Source organism: Panthera tigris, chromosome D1, assembly GCF_018350195.1.
Source record: "Panthera tigris isolate Pti1 chromosome D1, P.tigris_Pti1_mat1.1, whole genome shotgun sequence".
Lineage (NCBI taxonomy): Eukaryota > Metazoa > Chordata > Mammalia > Carnivora > Felidae > Panthera > Panthera tigris.
The window spans coordinates 74,578,541-74,603,853 of record NC_056669.1 but is presented as its reverse complement, the minus strand read 5'-3'; the positions used below and the strand labels follow the sequence as shown (position 1 = coordinate 74,603,853).

At 49.6% G+C, this 25,313-nt stretch overlaps 2 long non-coding RNA genes and 1 other non-coding gene across 4 annotated transcripts in view; 2 read left to right on the top strand and 1 right to left on the bottom strand.

Annotated features, from left to right (window-relative positions):
- LOC122231086 overlaps window positions 1–25,313 on the bottom strand; it is a 204,550-nt gene that overhangs the window by 60,278 nt on the left and 118,959 nt on the right. The gene's annotated exons all lie outside the window — the stretch shown is intronic.
- LOC122231611 lies at window positions 3,798–3,932 on the top strand. The gene has a single exon (XR_006208868.1). It is a non-coding gene; the product is annotated as a small nucleolar RNA SNORA1 (small nucleolar RNA).
- On the top strand, window positions 17,658–20,005 carry LOC122231087. The gene is made up of 4 exons (XR_006208222.1): window positions 17,658–17,801; window positions 19,150–19,254; window positions 19,453–19,695; window positions 19,903–20,005. It is a non-coding gene; the product is annotated as an uncharacterized LOC122231087 (long non-coding RNA).

Below are 25,313 nucleotides of genomic sequence, written 5' to 3'. Positions count from 1 at the left end.
GTTTCAGATCCTGTGTCTCCTTCTCTCTCTCTCTGCCCCTCCCCCACTCATGCTGTCTCTCTCTCTCTCTCTCTCTGTCTCAAAAATAAACATTAAAAAAAAATTAAAAGTCTGAGTATCCCCCCCAGTCTCTCAGAGGGTGCCCAGTGGGGCTGAGCCCCACTGGCCCATGGAAGCACTCCCTTCCTCGTCTCCTTGCCCCTCTCTCACTCTGTTTCGTAGGATCCCCTCCCAAATAAACTTCCTGCATCTATACCCTTTTCTGGTGCCTAATCTTATTTTGGATGAGCCCAACTTAAGACAAGCAGATCTGGCACAAAGTCAGTGCTCAATAAGCATTAGTTTGTATGAAGTATATTCCTCTTGAGATAGGATCTGTGTAAATATTTGATATGCATCGTCTCATATAATCTTTGCCCAGATGTTCTGAGGTAGGAACTGTGATTGTCCCCATTTTCCAGATAAGGAAACCGAGGCTTAGAAATCTTAAGCTCTTGGGTCAAGGTTACATAGAAAGCTTACACAGAAACCCATAGAGAGGGGAGAGCCCTGCCAGTTAGCACCTGTTATTTCTCCCATTTGACAGATGTGCAGATGGAAAGTTCAGGAAAGTACAGCACTCAGTTTCCACACTAGTCACCAGCAGGCTGGGACCAGCCCCAGGCACTCTGACTCCCGGCCCTGTGCCTCCCATGACAGCAGGCGGCCTCCCAGCACCCTGGAAAGGGCAGGCATGGGAGAAACCCCCTCCCTTAGAAACAAGACCCTGAGGTGGATACTGGCCGGCTGTGCATTAAACTTGCAATTTAGGAGAGGGATAGGATGTCGATGGAAAGAAGGAACAGTCTTAGCAGGCTTACTGGGACTTCTGGACAGACGGAAGTCGATTTTAATTGTTGTACCTCAACTTCTCAGCCTGTCAAATGGGCCTGCAGCCAGGTATTAAGTCCCCTATTTGCGGCTTCAACCTGCATCTTCTTATCTTATCTCCAGCTGCCCCACTATTTCCACAAAAGCACCATGAGTTGTGTGTGCCTTAGTCTGAGCTCCATCTGTGTAAAGCTCCCCGTGATTATTCACTAAACGTCTGCTGTGTGCCGGGCGTCAGAATAACCGCTCGGTGCCTCGACTGCCTCATCTAGTAAATAGAAACAATCTTCGTGTCCTCTTCATGGGAATGTTATGAGGATTACACAAGCAAGTGGTGCAAACCACATAGCTAACGAAGGACTCATATCTAGCATATAGAAGGGCTCCCCAAACTCCGCATTAAAAAACCAAGCAATTCAATTAGAAAACGAGCAAATGACAGGAAAAGCCATTTTACCAAAGAGGATATATAGATGGAAAATAAGCACCTGAAAAGATACGCAACATCACTAGCTATTGGGGAAATGAAAACTAAGTCCCTGATGAGATGCCACCATACACATGTTAGAACAGCTAAAATAAAAAATAGTGATAACACCAAATGCTGGGAAAGATGTGAAAAAACGGAGTCACTGGAGGAAATATAAAATGGTACAGCCATTCTGGGAAACAGGTGACTCTTAAAAAACTAAACATATCCTTGTCATATAACCTAACAACTGTACTCCTGGGCATTCATCCCAGAGAAATGAAGACTTACGTTCAAATAAAATCTATATACCCAGCTTTATTTGGAATAGCCCAAGCTAGAAACAACCCAGAAGTCCTTTAATGGTTAAACTATGGTACATCCATACCCTGGGATATTACTCAGCAACAACAAAGGGATGAACTATTTATTGGTACACAGAACAACTTGGATAGATTACGCTGAGTGAAAAAAATCCAGTTTTACAAGGTCACGTACTATGTCATTCCATGTAGATAACACTGTTGCAGCGACAAAATTCTGCAGATGGAGAACATACGAATTGTTGCCAGAAGTTAGGGATGGAAGAAGGGAGAAGGCTGGGTATTCCTATAAAGGGGTAGCACAAGGGAGATCCTTGCCGAGACAGAATAGATCTGCATCGTCATTGCGGTGGTGGTCCCACAAATCTACACAAATGATAAAACAAGTATAACCACACTCACACGCCATCATAAGGATGTCAGTTTCCTATTTTTTATACTGTACTACAATTATGTAAGATGTAACCACTGGAGAAAACCAGGTGGAGGGTGTGAGGGAACTCTGTACTATTTTGCAACTTCTGCAAATCCATGTTTTAAACGAACGGTAAAGAGTTTAGATCAGTGCCTAAGCGAGTACTTAATCAATATTAGCTCTCATGATTATTATGTCATTTTCATTATTACACCATAGAAGTCATTTCATTTAATGCTCACAATAAGCTTATGAGGAAGGGTTTTTTGTTTTTTGTTTTTTGTTTTTTTTTACCATTTTTTGGACAGGAATGCTAAGACTAAGGTACATTAGATAACTTGCCTAAGCTCACATACCCAGAAAGACTGAGAAATTGAAGCCCAAATCCATAGACCTCCCATATATATATGTGGGTACAAAGACCACTAAGGTAAAAATCTTTGCTCTAGTCAAGCTTATAACATAGTGACCAAAGTAAGAGATATAACTCAAACCCAAGCAGAACCTAAGTTCTGTGGGAGGACAGGAGATAGACTATAGGATTTCAACTGAGGAGATCTAGGAAGGCTTCCTGGAGAAGGTGGCATTTGGGATTGTTTTGAAAGATGAGTAGGAGAGGCACCTGGGTGGCTCAGTTGGTTAACCGTCCGACTGCAGCTCAGATCATGATCTCGCAGTTTGTGAGTTCAAACCCTGCTCCGGGCTCTGTGCTGACAGCTCAGAGACTGGAGCCTGCTTTGGATTCTGTGTCTCCCTCTCTCTCTTTGCTCCTGCCCCACTCATGCCCTCTCTCTCTCACTCAAAAAAAAAAAAAAAAACAACATTAAAAGAAAGAGGAATAGGGTTAAGTAGGCGTGGAAGGGAATAGCGGTACAGGAAAAGGCATTTCAGACAGAAAGAACTTGATGGTTAAGTGGCGGCAGTGCTTGGAGAACAGCAACGACCCAGGGTAGCGACAGCAGATGAAGGAAAAGCAGAGAGCAGTCAGTGAAGATGGGCTCTGGATGACAGGCTGGGGACTGGGCTCCTTCACTGTAACCTGCAAAGGCCCGGCGAGTTGAAAGGCAATGTGGAAAGTGCACGTGTAGTTAAAACAAAGTACACAACAAGGGGCCAGCCTTCTGTTTATGCTGAAACAGTCAGGCTGAGCTGCACAGTGGGTTCTGGGCTCCCAGGAAGCGGGGAGGTCCTTGAGGTCCATTTAAGGACCTCAAGATAAAGTTTTCCAGGGTCGTTCCAAGGCCCAGACCTAGCAGATCCTGAAGCAACCTCTGTTGCCCACAGCAAAGGTCCCACCTAGCAACCTCTGTCTCTTGTGCGTCCTAGGGCCCCACAACAGTTATCCTGGGCTTTGGAGTTTTAAGTCTCAACAGTGAGTTAGGAACTCTGTCACACTTGTACTTATTTATCTTCCTTCCCTGACAATAACTTCTGTGTGGTCAGAATCCAAGGCTGTCTGGGTCATCGCTGAACCCAGGTTGGAGTCGACCTCATAGAGGTGTCCAGATTCAACTCCATCCGATGGACCCAGTGTTGACTTATTGGGCGCCTGCTACACGCAGACCCTGTGCTCAGGGATTGGAGGTGAAGGAACAAGACGCAGCCCCTTAGCAGGGGAGAGTCAACCCCGGTGCACCACACTCAGGGCAATGGCAGGGCCGACCGCGGCCAGCGGAGACAGTCACGTCGACATAACTTGTCTTAAAAACTGAGGAGGTGAAGCCTCACTTCCCATGAGAATGGGCACCGTCGGTCCCGGTGTCCAGAAATTCTTAATGGGGCTAACCTGAGACACAGATCATGCTTCCATCTCAGTAAATGTCTTGCAACCGTGACAGCGAGACCTGCAATTTTTTTGCTAAGATCACGAGGGAAATTGAAAGCAACACGACCTCCATCTTAGAAATGTATTATGACATAATACTTTTTTTAATGTTTATTTATCTTTGAGAGACAGAGAGGGTGCAAGCAGGGGAGGGACAGAGAGAGAGAGAGAGAGAGAGAGAGAGAGAGACAGAATCCGAAGCAGGCTCCAGGCTCTGAGCTGTCAGCACAGAGCTCCACACGGGGCTCGAACTCACAAACGGTGAGATCATGACCTGAGCTGAAGTCGGACGCTTAACCGACTGAGCCACCCAGGTGCCCCTGGAACAATATGTTTTAAAAAATATTGACTCATTTTGAGTGACAGTGAGAAAGACTGTGCCTGTGCCAGAGAGTGGGGGCAGAGGGAGACGGAGAGAGAGAATCTCAAGCAGGTTCCATGCTGTCAGCACCGAGCCCGATGCGGGGCTCATTGATCTCATGACTATGAGATCATGACCTGAGCTGAAATTAAGAGCTGGATGCTCAACCAATTGAGCCACCCAGGTGCCCCAAGGAATAATACATTTTATTTATTTATTTTTTTTAAGGAATAATACATTTTAGATCACTAGCCAAAAGAGCGATGTACTTTCTGCGTTTCAGCTTGTAGAGACATGAGATCTTTTTTTCTTCTACTTTTTTTTTCCTGTTTTTAATTTTATTTTTTTAATTTACATCCAAATTAGTTACTATATAGTGCGACAATGATTTCAGGAGTCGATTCCTTAATGCTCCTTTACCCATTTAGCCCATCCCCCCTCCCACAACCCCTCCAGTAACCCTCTGTTTGTTCTCCATACTCAAGAGTCTCTTATGTTTAGTCCCCCTACCTGTTTTTATATTATTTTTGCTTCCCTTCTCTTATGTTCATCTGTTCTGTGTCTTAAAGTCCTCATATGAGGGAAGTCATATGATATTTGTCTTTCTCTGACTAATTTCACTTTGCATAATTCCCTCTAGTTCTTTCCACGTAGTTGCAAATGGCAAGATTTCATTCTTTTTGATTGCCGAGTAATACTCCATTGTATATATACACCACTTCTTTATCCATTCATCCATTGATGGACATTTGGGCTCTTTCCATACTTTGGCTATTGTTGATAGTGCTGCTATAAACATGGGGGTGCATGTGTCCCTTCGAAACAGCACACCTGTATCCCATGGATAAATGCCTAGTAGTGCAATTGCTGGATCATAGGGTAGTTCTGTTTTTAGTTTTCTGAGGAACCTCCATCCTGTTTTCCAGAGTGGCTGCACCAGCTTGCATTGCCACCAACAATGCAAAAGAGATCATCTTCCTCCTCATCCTCATCAACATCTGTTATTGCCTGAGTTGTTCATGTTAGCCATTCTGACGGGTATAAGGTGGTATCTCATCATGGTTTTGATTTGAATTTCCCTGATGATGAGTGATGTTGAGCATTTTTTCATGGGTCAGTTGGCTATCTGGATGTCTTCTTTGGAGAAGTGTCTATTCAAGAGACATGAGATCTTTTAAAAAGGCATATCTTTTTAAAAAAAATTAATGTTTATTTATTTTTAGAGAGAGAGACACACACAGAGTGTGAGCAGGGGAGGGGTGGAGAGAGAGGGAGACACAGAATCTGAAGCAGGCTCCAGGCTCCGAGCTGTCAGCAGAGAGCCGGACGTGGGGCTTACACCCATGAACCGCGAGATCATGACCTGAGCCGGTCGGATGCTTAACCGACTGAGCCACCCAGGCACTCCAAAAAGGTCTATCTTAAAAATAAGTTGACTCAGACTTTGCAGGAACTAAAGTGACTCTGAGGGACAGTGGAATGAATCATAACATGTAAACTTTCTTAAATAAAAATTTATGGGCTTAAAAAAATGTGGGGTTGGTATTTAGTTGTCTGTGGGTCTTTGCAGTCAGGATTGTTGCTCGCGTGTCCACTTTGCTTTGCCCTCACTGGGCTATTCCCGGGGCCTGGCTCAGCTAATGCTTTTGGAACATGATTTTGAGCTGTATAGATAGTTTTTCCAGATGTATACTCAAGCTACAGAAGGAAGAAATAGATAAAAAGGAGCAGCTGAGGGGGACCTCAAAGATCCTCTGGGACAGCTGCTTTCAATCTTGGTTTTCTGCAGCCTAAAGCTTCTGCAGAGGTGCCCCCGCTGGGCTGGGAGACAGCTCTGGGGAAGGGGGTGCTGAGGGTCTGGGCTCAGGGTCTCTTGCCTCAACGAAAAGAGCTTGGGGCGCCTAGGTGGCACAGTCGGTTAAGCGTCTGACTCTTGATCTTGGATCAGGTCATAATCTCACGGTTTGGGACTCTGAGCCCTGCATCGGGCTTTGCCATGATGGTGGGGAGCCTGCTTGGGATTCCGCCTCTCCTCTCTGCCCCTCCCTACCTTGTGCTGGCTCGCTCGCTCTCTCTCTCTCTAAATAAATAAACATTAAAAAAAAAAAAGAGCTCAATGTAACCTTTTCTGCACGTTGATGTTCCAAACATGTTGGAAGAAAGGTTCCATGGTTTAAGATTTAAAACCCACTAAGCTAGTCCTACACAACCAATGATCATCACCACCACTTTTCACAATAGCTGATTTGGGGAGTTTCACGCGTGCCAGGCGCCGTTGAATGTGCTTTGCATGTATTATCTCATGCAATCCCCAGAGCAACTCTAAAGAACAGGTACCATTATTATCCCATTCCACATAGGAGAAGACTTAGACCCAGAGGTTATGTAATTCGGCCAACTGATCTAAGCAATCTGATCTAACAACACGATCTAAGCAAGATCATAAGCAAGAGAGCCTGGCTTTGAACCCACGCAGCTGGCTCCTGCACCCGCACGGTTTTCCACTACCAGGTCCCGAGGAAGGGGGGGCCCAGAGGGCAGCAGGGACTTGCCCCACACCCCACAGGGTGCTCAGCAGGGGCAGAGCAATTTCCTCTCAGAGCGTCTTCCTCCCGACGCGCTCCTTCCCTCTCTCCCTCATCCTCAGTGTGCCTTCCAGAACCAGCTCGCAAGTGGCTTTACACAGACCATCTCTTGGTTGCCACGCACCTGTGCTCCCGCTCTGGGAGCTGCTGATGGAGAGGAGCCGCCAGGGCGGGTTTGGCTGCAATGCTGTTCTGAACGGGGCCAGGGCTCGCTCCCTCCTGGCCTGAGGCTTCATTGCTCGCCCTCTGCTCTAGCGGAAGTGGGTTTTGGCCATGGCATTCTAGGCACTTCACAGGCTGCTCTGTCTGAACACCCTCACCTCAGTCTCTTCCTCTGTGTACACGGTTGCAGATATGCATACGCCCTGGCCCTTTGCCGGTGCTGTTCCCTCTGCTGAGAATACCCTTCCTGACTTGTCGGCCTGGCACACTGCTCCTCAGATGTCCCCTCTCTAGGGCCCTGACCTCCCGCCAAGGCAGGAACAATCACACCCTCCCCACCACCCTCCCTGTAACAGCACAAAGCACCCGGTACTCTAACCATTGATCGACTCCACTTTCTTGATTCAAAGCCGTGCAGGTGGTCCTATTTTTACTCTACTAAAATCGGGATAGTTCCACCAACCCGTGCTTCTCATTAATTTGGGAGTATTTCTTGCCTCCTGAAACACCGTTGCTGAATTGATAACGTATTTTGTCATCAACGTCGCCTTAGGATCCAGGAAACACACTACTCTTCTTCGCTCCAGACCGAGCTCACCCAGGGTTGGGAGCCATGACCCTTGTGGCTCTGGACCCCCAGCCGGCAGCACGGGCAGGGACAGAGGAGGGACCAGTTGGTGATGGGTTGTGGGGCTCGTGGACTGGATGGTGCCCTTTGTGTCCAGGTCACCATGAGATGCCTGCTGGACTCTAAACTCCAGGGAGTCCTAGAGGCCCAGGAAGGCCTCGAGCCATCTGCTCACTGCCCAGTGACCTCATGGGTCTGCCTTATGGCACATGCCCTAGACAGAAACGCAGGCAAGAACAGCAGACTTCATTTTCCCCTTCTTTTCCTTTGCTAGGGCTGCCATAACAGAGTCCCACAGACTTGGTGGCTTGAACAGCAGAAGCTTATCTTCTCACAATTCTGGAGGCTGGCAACCTAAGACCAAGGTGTCAGCAGAGTAGGTTTCTTCTGAGGCCTCTCTCCCTGGCTTGTCGATGGCCGTCTCCTCCCTGTGTCTTCACGTGGGCTTCCCTCTGTTCACGTATCCGTGTCCTAATCTCCTCTCCTTGTAAGGACACTAGTCACATTAGACTGGAGTCTGCTCCAATGACCTCGCTTTAACTTTATGACGTCTTCAAAGACCCTGTCTCAGAATACAGTCACATTCCAAGGTACCGGGTAGTAGGACTTCAACATATGAATTTTGGGGAGATACGCTTTGGACCACAACCCCTCTAAGGCTGACCAAGCTCAGTAGAAAGCATGTCAGTCAAAGAGTCGAAACGGTGCTCTGCCTCCACTTTTCTCTTTCGGAAGTAGTCACGATAGACCAGTGTTGTAGCCCCTGGCTCCCTTGGATTTCCAAGAGAATTTTCCAGCATACCTTCTTCTGATCTCTGTCATTATCTACTTAGTTCCTGGCCCTAATCACCTCCTCATCCAGGCCTTCCAACGAGTCTCCAAAGGCAGCTGCCCACCACTCTCCTCTCTGAGCCTCGCCCCTATATATAAATTATGGGGGAATCTTAGGCTTGATAGGATTTGTCAAAAACTTAGCTTACCATATTGTTCTTCCCCTTGCCTGTGGTACACATCACTAGTCAATCACAGCACATTTTCCTGCAGAATCCAATGCCAGGCGGTCACTGCATTAGCTTGTGAGTTGGGAGACATTTGCAGTTATGGGCCTAGATGTCCTCGAAGGGATCTTCTAATCAGAAATCCTGTGAAACCTTGGGTACAACATCTATACACTAGATTGTCCGGGATAGTCCCAAATTTATATGATTTTTTACTGCCTTCAATAAAAGCAACTTGTAAATTGAATAAGTAACTATAAGCGTCTGGATCCCTTTTGGGGAAACATTGGGCCAACCCTTGGACTCTGGGCCACTTATTTCTTATTTCTTTCACTTTCTCATTTCTGTTTCACTTATTTCTTTCACAGACATTTACTCAGCACCTACTGTATGCTTGGCACTGCTCTAAGGGATGGGGATTCACAGACAAGGATAGTTATGGTCCTTATTATTGGCCAGGTGCTAGACCCAATGGCATCCTCTCTGTATTTAATCTTCGATGGCCTTTTCTCTTTTGATACTTTTCTCTTTCTATAGCAAATACTGCTGATTGCCTACTAAAATTCATGTGCCCCCTTCCTTTGCACACAGTTGTCCATGTGAAGCGGTTTCCCATCAAACGACTGCAGTCCCCAGCCCCACTAGCATTTAGGTATAGCCGTGTACTTCACCAATGGAATGCAAGGCATGGTAACACTCACTTCTGGGCCAAGGCTTATATGAAGAAGGTGAGCCTTCCCTGCGCCCTTTTTCAACTCCATTGGCTAGATGCAGGTTACTTCAAGGCTCTAGAGAGGATGATGAAGCCATAAGGTAGAAGGAGCCAGGGTTCCTGAATCACTGGGTGGATGAAAGCCACCCACTGTTACCAGAAATATCAGCCTTGGATGACTATGTAAATGAGAAACAAATTTCTATTGTGTTTGAGCCTTTATCCATTTTGGAATCTGTTTGTTTTAGAAACGTACATTACCCTAACCAACACGGTTTAAGTAAAGTCAGTCTCATTAGTATGCTGATCGAGACACATCTTGGTAGCTCCATTGCCTACCTTCAAACGAGCTCTTGGATGAGGGCACCCAGAGGAAACGTCCCTCAGCCAGAAATCGGCCCTTTCTCTAAGACCAGTGCCTTATGTAGACAGTGAGAGTTTCCTATGAGAGGAACTGAAACAGCCCGGTAAAAACAAGCTTTCAAAATTTAAGAGAAAAACTATAGAGCTTCCCTGAGAAATTCCCAAGCACTCTATTTCTTTGCCTAGGAAATCAATCTGGGTCCAGAACAATCTTTTAGCCCCTTTTGACCCCCTTCTGGGGCTCAGTACCCACTGGCTGTGGCTCACTGAGGCAGAGCAAGGACCACCTGGCAAAGAGAAATTAGCAAGTAACGGAAGCCCAGCCCCCCAAGTGGATCAACAGCATGAGTCAGAGTGTTACAGAAATAAAGAAATCCCATTCATAAATTTTCTCTCGCCCCAGCTTAAGAGCTTTCAAAGTCATAAAGTCTACATAAAGCCAGAAGACCTACAATTGTCCAATTAGAGGTTTTATCCAAGAAAACACACATTTTCAAAGTCACTATTTGGTCCCCATGCCAGGAGCGTAGCAGGCTGGTTTGGCATGTGGTGCCTCTGGGTTTTATAGAAATTTCCACTTCAGTGAGACAAAACAGAGGACTTGTCAGAGCCTTTCACTCCCAAGGTGAAGTCCATGAGGGGCCTAGAGACACCCATAGCCACCAGTCCTGGGAAACTCAGGAAAAGCTGGAATAAACCTAAACCAGCTCCGCAGGGGAACAACAACTAAATGCTTACTATTTACTCTTCTGGATCGCCAGGTCCTGCGCTGAATACACAGCACACATTATTGCGTTTAATCTTTATTACTACCCTGCAAGGAAGGCTCTAGTTTTCCTTCCGCCTTTCAGATAGTGAGGCTCGGAGAGGTCTACCGACACGCTCGAGGTTATGTGGCTCGATGAGTAGTAACACCAAGCTTTGAACTAGTGATTCCCAAGTCTTCAACCTCTACATCCTGTTACCCCTCGTGATCCCAGGACCCTTACTCTCTCTATCTAGCCATGTAAGCCGTGTAGGAAGGACCTTCAGATAGAGGCTAGGATAGAACATGTCGTCCATTACCAGTCAGAGCTCAGTTGTGACCAGTGAGGGGAACCAGGGCTGGAGAAGGCCCCCAGTATTTGCCAGGCAATGTCCTAGCTTGGGAGGGATTCCTGTTCTAGCAAATCCCAACTCTACTCGTGCACATTTAATTGAGAACATCCCTGACAGTCTGGGGCACTGAGGATTCCGCATTCATATTTCCTTTCAGGCCTGGCTGAGTGATCTTGAGAAGTGTCTCTAAACCTTCTGTGGGACTCACCAGCTAGACCAGGGGGTGGCAAAGTTCTCCCGTCAAAAGCCGAAGAGTAAATATTTTAGGTTTTAGGGCCCATCCCACCTCTGCAGGACAACTGCTCGGCTCTGCCACTGTCTTGTGAAAGCAGCCACAGACCAGACAACATAAACTCGTATGGCCAGATACGGCCCATGGGCCTAAAAAGTATGCAGGCCCGTGATCGAAGTGGCCAAACTGCCCCACAAGTAAGAGCTAAGTTCCCACGGGGCAAGCGCTCTAAAGGAGAGGGAGCAGCCTGTTCTGAGAGTTGACTCCCCAGGAACCGGTCTCACGGCGAGCGGCGGCTTGGACAAGGCTGCTCGGGGAGTCAGCACAGGGGTAAGACTGGAGTCCAGGGGTCGTGCTGAACCCCTTGGGACTCCTCCTGATGCACGCGGCCTCCCCGGACCCCAAGGAGTCTCCTCCAGAAGCTGAGGCCGGTCCCGTAAGCGCTGCGAGGGGCCGCGGCCGGAGAGGGGCCACCGCGGGGCTGGTGTCAGCCGGGACTGAGGCCGAGGGGCTCCCACCAGCAAACCGCTGGCTCGGTCCTCTCCAGCAGGGCCTGGCTCTCGCAGGCCCTCCTGGAGAGCTGTCACGGCAGCTGCAGTGAGCGGCACGCGCCCTGGCGCTAATTTATTAAAATCCCCGCTTGTAAAAGGCAAGCCCGGGGAGGCAGAGGCTCCTTGCGCCGGAACCCGCGTGAGCTGCTATTCTCTCCTCTTGCAGCCACAAAAGGAAATGTTGGCGAGGTCTTCAGAGAAGGGGTGGCTGGTGGGGAGGGGACGCTGCTGGGTTTAATAGCAGGAATACGAGTCATTTGTCTTATTGTAAAAAAGATGTGTGTTTGGACGCAGAAAATGCTCTGGATCCTTTCTTTCCTCCCCTCGCAGGCATGAAAAGCCTGGAGCAAAACAAAACGCTGCTGATTCCGAGGCTATTTTGGGCGCCTGTCACTGATTGTCTGCTTCCGAGGCCCCTCGGCACACACTGCCTTCTCAGAGAATGGTTTTAACAAATTGAAATGGGGGGGGGGGCGCGGATGAATGAACCTCTTGCTGCCACTGCCATCAGCACCGAACACAGTCCCCCAGCGCCGGGCCCGGCCCCTGTCGCTCGTTCCTCCCTCTCCCAGATGCCCACCGGCCCCGCACCTCCTGCCTGCATGTGCTTGCTGGCACCTGAGTGAGGCTACCCACCCTGTGCCAGGGAGCTATTTACCAAAGGAAATAACTCTGATAAAGGGATAAAAATAGCCAGCAGTGATGGAAAACATTTGTTGAGAGATCTGTTGACGGGAGGGGAAGCAGAGCTGTGAAAAAGATCGGCGGTGAAGGACACAGAGGAAGAAGAGGGGCTGACGGTGATAGTCCGGGGAACCCAGAAGTAGCTGGGACAGAGCCCAGAGACCAGGACGGCCACCTGGATGCCCAGTCTGCGCTCGCACTCAGGGGTCCCAATCCTGTGCTGTGTCACCTGGCCTCAAGGCAGGGAAAGAGGGTGAGCTGGCAAGTTCCTTCAAGTAGGACAGATGTCGGAGGATGGGGATCTGAAATGCAGCCCCATAGGGGAAGCGGGTAGAGTGCAGGGTAGAGGCTAACCAAGAACTTGGCTTTTGGAGTTCCATCACTAACTAACACGGTGACCGTGGACAAACCGCTTAGCTTCTCTGAGCCGCAGTTTCCTTATGTGATAAATAAACACAGTGTTAGAGTCATGTCATAGTGCTGTGGTGATAATACCTGCATTCTAACTACCAAAGCGGCATTATTCGGATCATTTGGGCTTTTACGAACACGGACTGAGGACATTCTGTGTACCAGGCGCTGTCCTGGGAACCCGGCCTACTCTGACGAGGAAGATAAAATCCTGCTGTCGGGTATTTCAATTCCTTGGGGGACACAGCAGGGAAGGGAGAACGCTCCTCTGAAATACAGAACCAGCACTGCTCGCCCAGAAACAACTGAATCGAAGAGCCCCACGGCACCTTGTCAGGGCCACAGACAGTCCTTCCAACTCTACGTACCTACTATGCATTACATTCTGGAGAAAGAATAATAGAAAGGCTCGGTCTACCCTTTTGAAAAAGAAAACTGGGTAGAGCAGACAGGTAGGAGGTGCCTGGGTGGCTCAGTCCTCTAAGCGTCAAACTCTTGATTTTGGCTCAGGTCATGTTTCCAGGGTCATGGGATCAAGCCCTCACGTTGGACTCTGCACTGGGTGTGGAACCTGCTTAAGATTCTCTCTCTCTCTCTCTCTCTCTCTCTCTCTCTCTCTCTCTCTGCCTGTCCCCTATGTGTTCATGCACGTGTGTGCACATGGCTCTCCCTCTCTCTCTCTCTCTCTCTCTCTCTCTCACACACACACACACACACACACACACACACACACACAATTAAACAAAAAGACAGAGGTGAACAGATACATGTCTTTGGGGCACAAAAAGGACCACAAGAGAATTAAGTTTAAAAGAGAACCATGCACACTGCCTTGGGAGCAGCACGGAAGGCCTCAGGAGGTGATATGTGCTAAGTCTTGCGGGATGTGCAGGAGCCGGCCAGGCAGAAAGGAGAAGAAAGCATTCCCATGAGAAGGAACAAATACCATGGTATTTCTGAGAACAATGTCCATAGTTGGAAATGGCTGGTGTGCAAGATATAAGGACTAGTGATACTCAACAGATTTAATAATTGCCACGGCAAAGGTCCAACCAGTCAACAGATGCTGGCCACAGTGCTGGAGAATTGGGTCCAAGAGCCCCTCTGTGTGCCTGGACCTGCCCCACTGGCTGCTGGACTGTTGGGAGGTCTAGGAACTGTGGCAGGGGCTGGATATTTGGAGGCTATTGAGCAGGGAGGCACATAGAGGGCTCAGGGCAGTGGATGTCACCAACTGGTTGAGATGTGGTTGTACCAATGTGTGCCAGCTAAATGTCTGCCCCCAAAAGGAGGAAGAATTGGAGGAAGAGGAACTCTAAGGATGGGAACAGGGTCTCTAGAACCCACTAGGAGACAATGGTCACCCCCGTGGGCAGAGGTTTGGGATCCTTATCATGACTTTTGCCCAAACAAAATATAACCTCTCTATATAAGCTGTTTATATGCGTATCTCCCACTTAAGATTTCACCCGGAGGAAGTATTTTGCTGTTAAAAAGATGACTCACGTGACTAGGTTTTGTTGTTCAATGAGTGTACTGGCCATCTGAATGTCGCCTCCCTCAGCCCTTGCCATGATACTGTGGAAGGATGTATCTTAAAAGGTTCTGAAAGTCATTCTTTCTTCTTCATTCCCAGGGCAGCCACCCCAGTTCAGGCCTCATCATCTCTTCTCTGAACTAGTACAATCCTCTCTTCACTATGAACCTTCCTCCTTCCTGTCCTGCCTCCTTCAATCCATGCTCCAAGTGATGGGCAAAGTGATGTTCCAAAAATATGCATCTGATCATGCCACTGCCCCACCAAGAGCTCCCCCTGGCTTTCAGAAGAAAATACAACTTCGTTAGTCTGACATCCAAGGGCCTTCATGGCTGGGTATCTCGTTACAAGTTTATCCCCTGTCAACCATCTCCGCCCTATAGAGGCAGGATGGACTCATCCAGGCAAGACTTGTGTCCGAGTCAGTTACATTAGGCAGACTCTGTCCATGTAAAGAGGGGCTAGGAGTTGTTATGGGCTGAATTATGTCCCCTAGAAATTTACCAACCTGAATGATGTGCTTGTAAGAAGAGGAAATCAGGACACACAGGGAGACATCGGGGCACCATGTGAAGAGGGAGTGAGAGAACAGCCATGTGCACACCAAGGACAGAGGACTCAGAGAAAACCAAGGGCGCCAGCACCTTCGTCTGACTTCCAGACTCCGGAACAGAGATAGAATAAATTTTTGTTGTGTAAGCTATTCAGTCTGATACTTGGTGATGGCCGTCCTCACAAATTAATACAAGGGGCAATAAAAGCCTAACGTAAGAGCAGGTCAGCTTGTCACCTTGTCAGACTACCTCAGCCTGGTGCCGTTAAGGATTTCGATTTTACAATTCCTATGGTCTGATTCCATGCCCACCCGGTACCCTTCGGATCCTATTTGACTTCCCACATTGCTCTTCCATGTGGGGTGAATTCACTGATGAAGCCAACAGGAGCCTTCTAGACCCTGTGGTGGTTAGATTTCTCCTTGTGTGGCAGACACAGAGATGCGTGGCTCGAGTCCTCCTGCCAAAAAGGACCGGATGCCCAGCTGCAGGGCGTGTGATGTGCCTTTGGGCGTGCTTTCCTCAGTGACTGAGCAAGGCAGCGTAACAAGGCCCCAGCCACTTTTGTCCGACGTGAGACCCCTCTGGTGGCAATCTCTGCTTGGGCGCTTGCTCTCTCCTGGGCTGGCAGAGGCTCTGTCCTGTCTGCATCACCATCCAGGCTTCTCCTGCACAAGCACGCTCTCTGCCCTCTTCTTTCTAAGGTGTTACTCCCTGGGACGCCATTGACACCTCTTATCCCATCTCAACCTGCAGAATCCGGGCTGCAACACCCTGCAGATCAATAGCTTCATGTCTGGAGTATCGACTGGTGTGTGGGAGGTGGCTGCTACGAGGCAGCTTCTGGGCCCTACAGGCTTAGGGTCAGGCCTTGGGCTGCTGTCATCATGACAGGAGATCTATTTTGGGAGGCCTTCTGGCTGGCGGCCAGCAGAGGTGTCTCCCGGGGAATCTACAACCTCAGACCTTGTTTCTTCTTTCAAGTGCAGTGACTGCCACAGCTCTTAGCTGATCTCTGTGACCCTTTCCCTCCTCTGAACGCTGAGGTCTCTCAGCAACCTCAGAATACTGGGAGAAGCCTATTTCCCTGTGAGTCCCCCAGAGGCTGGCCCCGGGTTTGGTCTGCCAGAGGGCTGGATAAAGAAATGATGGTGACATCCAGCCGTTGGCCATTAGTCACCTCTGCTTGGCCATCTCTAAGGGCAGCATGCGTGCGTTCTCTCCGAGGCCTCTGATAAGGACGTGGGACTTCACGACAGGGAGAATGAACATGCACTTTGAAAGCAGGACGGACCAGGAGCTCACTCCCAGGCCCACTGCATCCCAGCTCTGTGCTCTTGGCTAAGGGATTACTGGTCTTGCCTCCTTTATTTTGTTTTCGGTTTTGTTTTTTTAATCTGTCAAGTGGAAATAAGAACAATAGCCATCTGATGGGTCGCCATCAGGATAAATGAGAGAATGTCTGCTTCATCACAGAAGGGCGACTCCCGCATTGTCAGTACAAAGAGTGTGAGTTGCAGCTGGGCACGTAGTAGGTCGGCAATAAGAGGTACTTCTTTTTTAAAATTTTTTATTTATTTAAAAAAATTTTGGGGCGCCTGGGTGGCTCGGTCGGTTAAGCATCCGACTTCGGCTCAGGTCATGATCTCACGATCTGTGAGTTCGAGCCCCGCGTCAGGCTCTGTGCTGACAGCTCAGAGCCTGGAGCCTGTTTCAGATTCTGTGTCTCCCTCTCTCTCTGCCCCTCCCCTGTTCATGCTCTGTCTCTCTCTGTCTCAAAAATAAATAAACGTTAAAAAAAAAATTAAAAAAAAAATTTTTTTAAGGTTTTTTTTTTATTTTTTTAAATGTTTATTTCTTTTTGAGACAGAGAGAGACAGAGCATGAACGGGGGAGGGTCAGAGAGAGAGGGAGACACAGAATCTGAAGCAGACTCCAGGCTCTGAGCTGTCAGCACAGAGCCTGATGCGGGGCTCGAACCCACGGACCGCGAGATCATGACCTGAGCCGAAGTCGGACGCTTAACCGATTGAGCCACCCAGGCGCCCCAGAGCTACTTCTTTCACGCTCTCCGTCTTTGAGGTTTCCAGGCAGTAGAGGGTGCAAATCTTTACAATAAGCTAAATACATACAAGGTAAATTATATTCATATATTTGCATATATTAATAAGCAGTAATTATATATTGTAGCGACTTCTAAATAAAATCCCAAAGTAACCATCTCAGTACGCCGAAACGTTAACAATGGTTATTTCTGGGTCGTGAAATTATGGGCGATTTGCATTTTCTCCCCAAATTTTCTACAATTAGTATGCATTATTTTGAAATGGGCGGGGGCGGGGGGGGGGAAGAAACAACCGTCAGTAGGAAGCGAGCTGTCCCACAATACCCTGCGGTGGGAAATCTATTCACTGGCCTCGGATTTTGCTGACAGTCTCTGCGACTCCAAGGACCTGGTGAGTCATCACAAGTCTGAAGTGGCTTGGAAACAGAAGATTTTGCAGCAGAATGTGGCAAGGCTTTGAGCAAGTGGGTCTGACACTTTTCCTTCTTACCCTGTGGGGCAGGATCAGAGAGGAGTGTGCTAACTGGGGGGGGTGTGGTAGGCAGGGAACCCACTCTGGCACTGATGTGGGCCCCGATTTGAGAGTTCACTCTGCCATGCGCTACACAGGAGATCTGGGGCCAGCCATCCTACCCCCTGGCCCTCACTGTCCTCAGTCTATGTGTCATGGCTATCACTTTCTCTGAGAAACCTTCCTGGGCACCCCTTACGAGAGCATGCACCCTGATCCGCTCAGCCCTCCTCCGTGTCACAATGTCTCTTCATGGCCTGTCCCCTGTACTAAGCCAGGAGCAAGCTAAGAGCAAGAGGCATGCTTCACCCAGAGCTATTCCCCCTTTGCCTCTCGGGGAGCCTGGGACAGAGCAGACGTTGGCTGGATGAATTAACATTTGCTGAATGCATGATGTGCGAGCCCCCGGAAAGGCAGAGACGAACACCTGGGAGCCCTGCCCTCAAGGTGCTCACACTCCAGTGGAACTCAGTCTCCCCAGCTCAATTGACACTATGGCCAATGCCTTAAAGACCATAAGAGAAATGAGGAGACTAAAGGAGAAAAGGTTCCCCCAGGGAGTGTCTGTAAAGTCTTTCTCTAGGAGGCAGATCCTGGGACAGTGAGCAGACCTTCCCATGTGGGGACAGAAGGCAGGGGAGGCAAAGGCACGGAGCTAGGCAGGAGGGCGTGCACAGGGAGGAAGAGGGAGGAGCCAGGTGGGGGCCAAGCCTGGAGCACCTCAAATGGGGGACCAGCAGGTCTGGTTGGCATTCTGGCAGGAGGGGGGCTGATGGGGCCTGACTTGCTTCTCACTGGACTGGCAGGACCTGGCACCCCACCCCCCCACCTGTCAAGATGCCAGCCTAGCCCAGCATTCTTTTTGTTGCCTGCCATTAGGAAGGCTCAGAAATAGGACCAGTTTGGAATCTCATCTTCCGAAAACAATCCCTCTAATTTAAACCAGCATCTGTGAGAAGGGCCGGCTTTGGCAGGGGCCCTGAGGAACATGAACAGGATTAACCTCTGCCAATTGCAGCAAATTAAGTGCAGAGAGGACATCCTGGGAGCAGGATCTTAAGTGCAGCCAAGCCTCGAGGACAAAGCCTGCCTGCCTTGCCTGAGCCGGGGGAGCAGAGATGGGGCTTCATTTGGGGGCCCACTGTCCCCACTGAAAAGTACAGCCTTCCCCAGGGCCTTTGCACACGCTGCTCCTGCAGCCTGAGACCCCTTTTCCCGAGGCTGAACGTGGTGGGCCTACCCTGATCTTTCAAGTCTGGATTCAAATATTGCTTCCTTAGCAATGCTTTTCCTGGCTCCCCATTTAAAGTAGTTTTACTAGCCCTCCTTCAGTTCCTAGTATATGATTCTATTTTCTGCTTTTATAATGCTTATTTTATTTCCTTATATACTTGTTTATTTTCTCCTCCATCACCAGACTCCACCTACACTTAAGCTCCATGATAGCAGGGATCTTGTCTTGCTCACAGCGGTATTCACAGCACCTAGCACAGTGACTGACACTTAGTAGGTACTCACTGAAAATGAATTGAATAGAAGGAAGAAAGGAGAGAGAGACGGAGGGAAGAAAGGAAGGGAGAGAGAAAAGAAGGAAGAAGGGAGGGGGGCTTCTAACATAATCGTTCCAAAATGACCATACCAGTCCCCCATTAACCAGGAGCCCACAGAAACACCCCCAGGGCAGGGGCAGGGATGTCACGTCCCCAGGGACAAAGAGGCCTGGAACTTGGCGCTGAAGGATGGGAAGGGGAAGAGCTAGGGGACTGACCTTTATTCAGTGCCTACTGTGTGCCAGGCCTGTTCTGCTGAATGAAACCTTTCATTCCACGCTTCACAAGACAGGAAGTCACATGTTGCAATGGATAAACATAAAACAGCTAGCATCTATTTTGTGCCTGCGGTAAGCATGCTGCTGACGTTGTCTCGTGGATCATGCCCCCAAGTTTGGGAGGCATGCCTGGGTTACCGCTGGGGTTGTATGAGCAGAGGACTCAGAGATATTGAGCAAACGTAGTCAATTTCACACAATTTGTCAGTGGCAGAGCCAGGATCAGAATCCAGGTCTTTCTAACTCTTGTCTAATATCTCCCTTGGGCAGAAAACACCCTTCACGCTGTCACGTTGCCTGTCCTGGCCCTGCCCTGCACCCCACTCCCCCAGGGAAGGAGGTGGAGGGCGTCCTGCTCCAGGCCACGGTTCTAAGCGGACTTTTCAGACAATCCCCAGTACATCCACCCGCTGCTCCCGGAGCCGATAATTAGCCTGCCACCTCCGACCGCTGAAAGCTGCTTGGGCCACCTGACTCCGTGCACATGCCAAAAACGCCTCCGCACACAGACAGGTGAGGAGGGATGGGCCTTCTGGCCCTGCAAAGCAGCCAGCTCAGAAACCACCCGCGGAGGCCTCCCCGACAGGCTGGGGTGCGGCAGAGGGCAAAGGCACTGCTTTCTGTCCAGGATGGGAGGGCACAGTCCTTAGGCTCTGTTGCCCATAAACTGTGTAACAGGGAAGCTTCTTCATCTCTCTGAGCCCCAACTTTCCCATCCAGAAGGCCACCGTGAAGATGGAAGGAAGTGAGGCGTCAAGCACTACCCAAGGCTGGCCCAGACAGATAGCTCAGGGAAGACTGGTTCTCCCTGCTAAGCACATACCTGTATCAGGTGGGTTCCAAATTCAGAACCTGCCAGCAAACCCTCCTTCCCACCCATACACTCAAATACATAACAAACATGCACGGAGCCCGTGCTCTGTGCCTGGCACGTTCTGGGCCCTGGAGAAAAGGCAATGAGCAAAACGGTCAAAATCTCTGAGTTCAAAGACTTTGCCGTCTAGTTAGGGGGCTGGGGGAGGAGAGGGAACCATCAACAAGGCACCGATGATACAGCGGGTCGGATAATGTCTGAACAAGGAAAAGCGCGATGAGAGGGAGGTTAGGAAGTGGGGGAGAGGCAGCCGGAGGGTCAGAAAGGGTGGCCGGGGCGGGTGCGCCAAGAGGGTGACTTCTGAGAAGTACAGGCAGTGATGAGGCTGGCCCTTGGCCATCGGGGGGCAGAGGGTAACCTGTAGACAGTGGACACAGCCCGGGCACACCTGGAAGGAAGGGGACTGCCTTCTGAGCCGAAACGCCAAGGCAGAATCCTCCCTAGGTTTCAGAGACCAAATAGGTCCCGAACAAAAAGTCAGAGAGAGATTTTGTAAAATGCAATTTGGGGCCAGGTTTTCAAAAGAAATGATGTTGTCCCCTGTAGGTCTCGCGGTGTGCCGTTTCTGGGAAGTTGTCCTTGGCAAGCTTCAGCGCGTTGGCATAGGTTTCCCCAGGTGATTATGCTAATTAATATCACGCTACGACCTATCACAAAATCACCGTCATTTATTAAGCACCTAGCACAGGCCAGGCACAGTGCCGGAAGCTTTCAGGTACACCGTTACTATTTCCTCTTTGACAGATGAGGAAACCGAGGCACAGAGAGAGACGAGCCCTTTAAGCAGACTCACACAGAACGTAAGTGTGAAGTACGGAGGAGGGTGTGTCAGGCCGAGGGGACCACGGTGACAAATGAGTACAGACCCTTACTTATTCTCTAGCTTGCTCACTCACGCTCTCATCAACTCTCATCAACGTAGGTATTGAGCACCTACGGTGGGTCAGGCCGGGCATCAGTTGCTGGGGTTGCAGCTGTAAAGAAGCCTCCACCCTCAGAGAGCTCACGGTCAGGGAATCAGAAAATGAAATGAGAAGTCCCACTAAGTGTGATCAGCGTTGGGATGAGGGGGGAGCCTTTTACAAGGAGTGAGGCGGGCGACAGGGTATGTGCACTAGGGAGGAGCAGGTGAATAAGTGACGAGAGACCCCTCAGAAGAGGGGATCTTTAAGCTGAGCATGACTGTATGAAGGTTCCAGGAGGACCTTTCTTATTCAGAGAGGACAACATGAACAAAGGGAGTCCCAGGCAGCAGGAGCAGCCCCAGCAAGGTCTAAAGACGAGGAAGAAAGTTTCCGTTGGAGGGGTTGGTACACAGCAGGCCGGAGCAGAGAGGGCTATCGTGAGGTGCCCGAGGATGAGCTTGGGGACAAGGGCCTTTTGATTACAGAGCAGCAGGAGCAGTAGGCAAGGTCATCACTAGGGAGGTGGAAAGCCAGCACTAACTAACTGCGAGGCCTTGGGCAAGTTATTCAACCTCTCTGAGAGGTACTGATGAGAAAGAAGAGAAGGGGACAGAATGGATGTGAGAACATTATAGCAGCAAGTCTGCAAGATGACCTCAAAGAACCACCTGCACCCTAGCTTGGCTCTCCGGCAGGTGAGTCTTCCCCCAGGATTACCACAGGGGACCCAACCTGACGCCTCCCCTCCCCAGCCCCACCCCCTGTCCTTGGTCGGGACCCTAGTTGGGTCACTTGCCTGCCTGCCTGCCTTCCTTCCTTTGGTGGCAAGAAGTCCACGGTCGAAAATGAAAAGAACCAGTTGTGTCCCTGTCTCTAGCGACGGCTAAATGTTCAAGAGGAAAGAAAAAGAAGCTGTGAAGCTGTCAACTGGGAAATTCTGGAATGATGGAGACAGAAATATTTACTTTGCAGGGATAAATATTTCAGAAACAACCTTCCGTTGTCCAGTCTCTGGTCTGACGTAGATTTCCCTCGCCAGGACGGTGTTCTCACTGCCTGCAGAAATGACGGCGACAGAAAGTATGGGCCCCTTTCCATAAAACAAATGAAGACGCACCCCTGTGATACTTGGGACGTTTTATCCCACAGGCGATAGTGAAAATGCATGGATTTGCGTTAGACCTACCTAGATTTGCTCCTGGAACCTTTCTGTGCCACTTGGGTGACCATGGGCTGGGTCCTATACCTACATGGAGCTGATACAGACATCTTCATGATGTGACCATAAGATGAGCATCTGGGGGGCGCCTGGGTGGCTCAGTCGGTTAAGCATCCGACTTCAGCCAGGTCACGATCTCGCGGTCCGTGAGTTCGAGCCCCGCGTCAGGCTCTGGGCTGATGGCTCGGATCCTGGAGCCTGCTTCCGGTTCTGTGTCTCCTTCTCTCTCTGCCCCTCCCCCCTTCATGCTCTGTCTCTCTCTGTCTCAAAATAAATAAATGTTAGAAAAAAAATTAAAAAAAAAAAAAAAAAAAAATGAGCATCTGGGTGCTGAGTCAAGGTAAATTCTCTTCTTCTGGTCTTCTGCTCCACCACATGAACTTCCTATGTGACCAGCAGGTCAGAAATGCCCGAGTCCCCAAGTAGTACCAAGACGAGGCCATTTGCCACAAGCTGCCTGGGCTCCCCGTCTCTCTGACACTGGGACGGCTATCACAACGACAGAAAGAATCTCAGAACGGTGCCAAATGGTGTTCACAGAACTCAAGTTTACAGATAACCTTGAGGCTTACGGTGGTGTTCAGCCCCAGTCTCCTTTGGATTCAGAGAGGTCATTAGAGTCGAGAGTCTGTTATCCTGCCTGTAACCACTGTAAATTACAATGACCCCTGAGGCTAGCCCTCCGACAGGGATGCCGGGCGCTGTCCTGCAGTGCATCTTTTTTTAATGTTTATTTATTTTTGAGACCGAGAGAGAGCATGAACGGGGGAGAGTCAGAGAGAGAGAGGGAGACACAGAATCCGAAGCAGACTCCAGGCTCCGAGCTGTCAGCACAGAGCCCGACGCGGGGCTCGAACTCACAGACTGCGAGATCATGACCTGAGCTGAAGTCGGACCATGGCCCCTCTCACCAAAGTACTCTTGGGTAAGAGGGAAGAGGGGACTTCAAACCGTGGGGCAAAAGGGAATTTCAGCAATTTGAAAGACTGGGGAAACAGGAGAGTGGTCCATTGAAGGGTCCGGAGGCAGTGTGGACTTGAGGGCAGAAGACGGGCTTTACAAAGCTGGTTGTAGGATTGAGCATATGTGATGCGACTGCCGTGAAGCCTGCCAACGGTGAGGCTCTCAGTTAGTGGCATATGGCATTATCATCTTTGCTTGCTAGCTGTGTGGCTCTGGGCAAGTCACCAGACCTCTCTGAGCCTCCATTCTACCTCGGTAGAATGCTCTTGAGGTTGCAGAACAGGTCACAGAGGTGCTCACACCACGGTGACTGGCTTCCTCGTCCCTTGTTCCAGAGGGAACGGCAGCAAACGGACTTAGCTGGGGATCGGAGGGCAGGTCTGTACACTTTCATGCCTCCACCCCACTCTCCGCCCCCACTCGGAGGTGAAGGAAGGTTGCTAAGCATGGCCAGCCACCCCACGCAGGTCTGCTCCTTCAGATGGAGCGAAGAACACGAGGCCCAGCTCACAGCTCTGCCAAGAGGCTCCTTAGAAAGGCACTGCAGCCAGCAGTCTGCGGAGGGCCTGCCAGAGCCAGGCTGGGTGGTGAAAATAAAATCAACAGCTAATAAGGCGCTTTCTGAGGCCTCAGGGGAGACCTCCAGCATCAAGCCAGCTCAAGTTCTCACTTTTTTCCAGCAACCAGAGGAAAAGCAGCACCTTGCCTTGTGAATATCCCCAGACGCTCCTCTCCACAATGGGAGGAAGATTCCAGAAAACATGCTGATGCCAGCTTCAACCCATTCCCCATAGAAAGCCCTCTTCCTCAGGGATCGCCCGCAGGCCTGGCACTGAAATGTGTGTGTGTATGGCTCCCCCTGCAGGTGGCCACTGACACTGCACCCACCAAGACCGCTGCCACTGTGGGGGGACAGGGTGGGTCCAGACTTCTTACACTAGCATATGCCTCCTGAGAGGGGTAGAGCAGGATTGAGTGGGGGACCGGCTCCTGGGACCCCTCAGGACCTCCAGGTGGCCTCCATGTGGATAGCTGAAAACAGGGACTATGTCTAAACAAGCACTTGCAAGATGCCAAGGAGTTTACCTGGCTGACCTCCCTAAACTCTCTCAATCACCCTGTGAGGTAAAAAAAAAAAAAAAAAAAAAGAAGAAGAAGAAAAAGAAAGAAAGAAAAAGAAAACAGAAAGAGGGTGGAGACAGAGGTCCCACTCAACGCACTCAGTGTCCAAGAGGTGTAGGAAGCAGAAATCTTAGGAAGGGCTTTTCCTACCTGTAGGCTATGGAATTTGGGGTTCACCACAATTCAACTGAGATGCTAGGGAGTCCCCATCATATACCTAAATTAAACAAGTTGATGGAAATGATTAAGTGACTTCTGGATGCCTAGTAATAGTGAGTGCTCATACAATGTTCACTGATTTACTTTTCTTCCGTCACTAACGGGGAGACATTCAGTCAAAGTATTAGCACAATAAAAGCAAAGGCCAGCCTCAAATGGCCTTTGGTGCAGACCTTGGATTTCTGAACCTCACCCTTGTTATGCCAAGGTTGAGCCCAGCCAATGAGAAGTCCGGACGATTCCTGGTTTTCCCCAAATAACAGAGGGACCCCAGCACCGTGCCCCTTCCCCGGCCTCCCACTGACTCCCCTATCTCTGTCTCTGATGGAAGTTCAGCTTGGTTGGGAGCATCTATACCCAGACATGTGCTTCACCGATAGCTGACCACACCAAGCTATACTGTCATATGAACAGAATTCATTGTAATTTTGGTGACAATCAACAATAAAAGGAAAAACCCCACACGCCTTTTATCATCTATGAGAAATTCCTCTTTCTGACATACAGACCCAAGCAAAAGAGGGGGTTGGCCGAACAGCAGAACTGGAAGGGATGGTTGAGATCAGGCCGGGAAAGTGCCAGGGCATTCAATATAACACTGGTCTTAGTGGGAAAATGGTTCTGTAGTCAGAGAGGTTTGGAAAACCCTATACACACGTATGCATTCTCCTGCCCTTATGCACTGTGCAGGTGGGCACTTTATTTTTAATTGTTTTAAATGTTTATTCATTTTTGAGAGACAGAGAGAGACAGAGTGTGAGCAGGGGAGGGGCAGAGAGAGAGGGAGACACAGAATCCGAAGCGGGCTCCAGGCTCCGAGCTGTCGGCA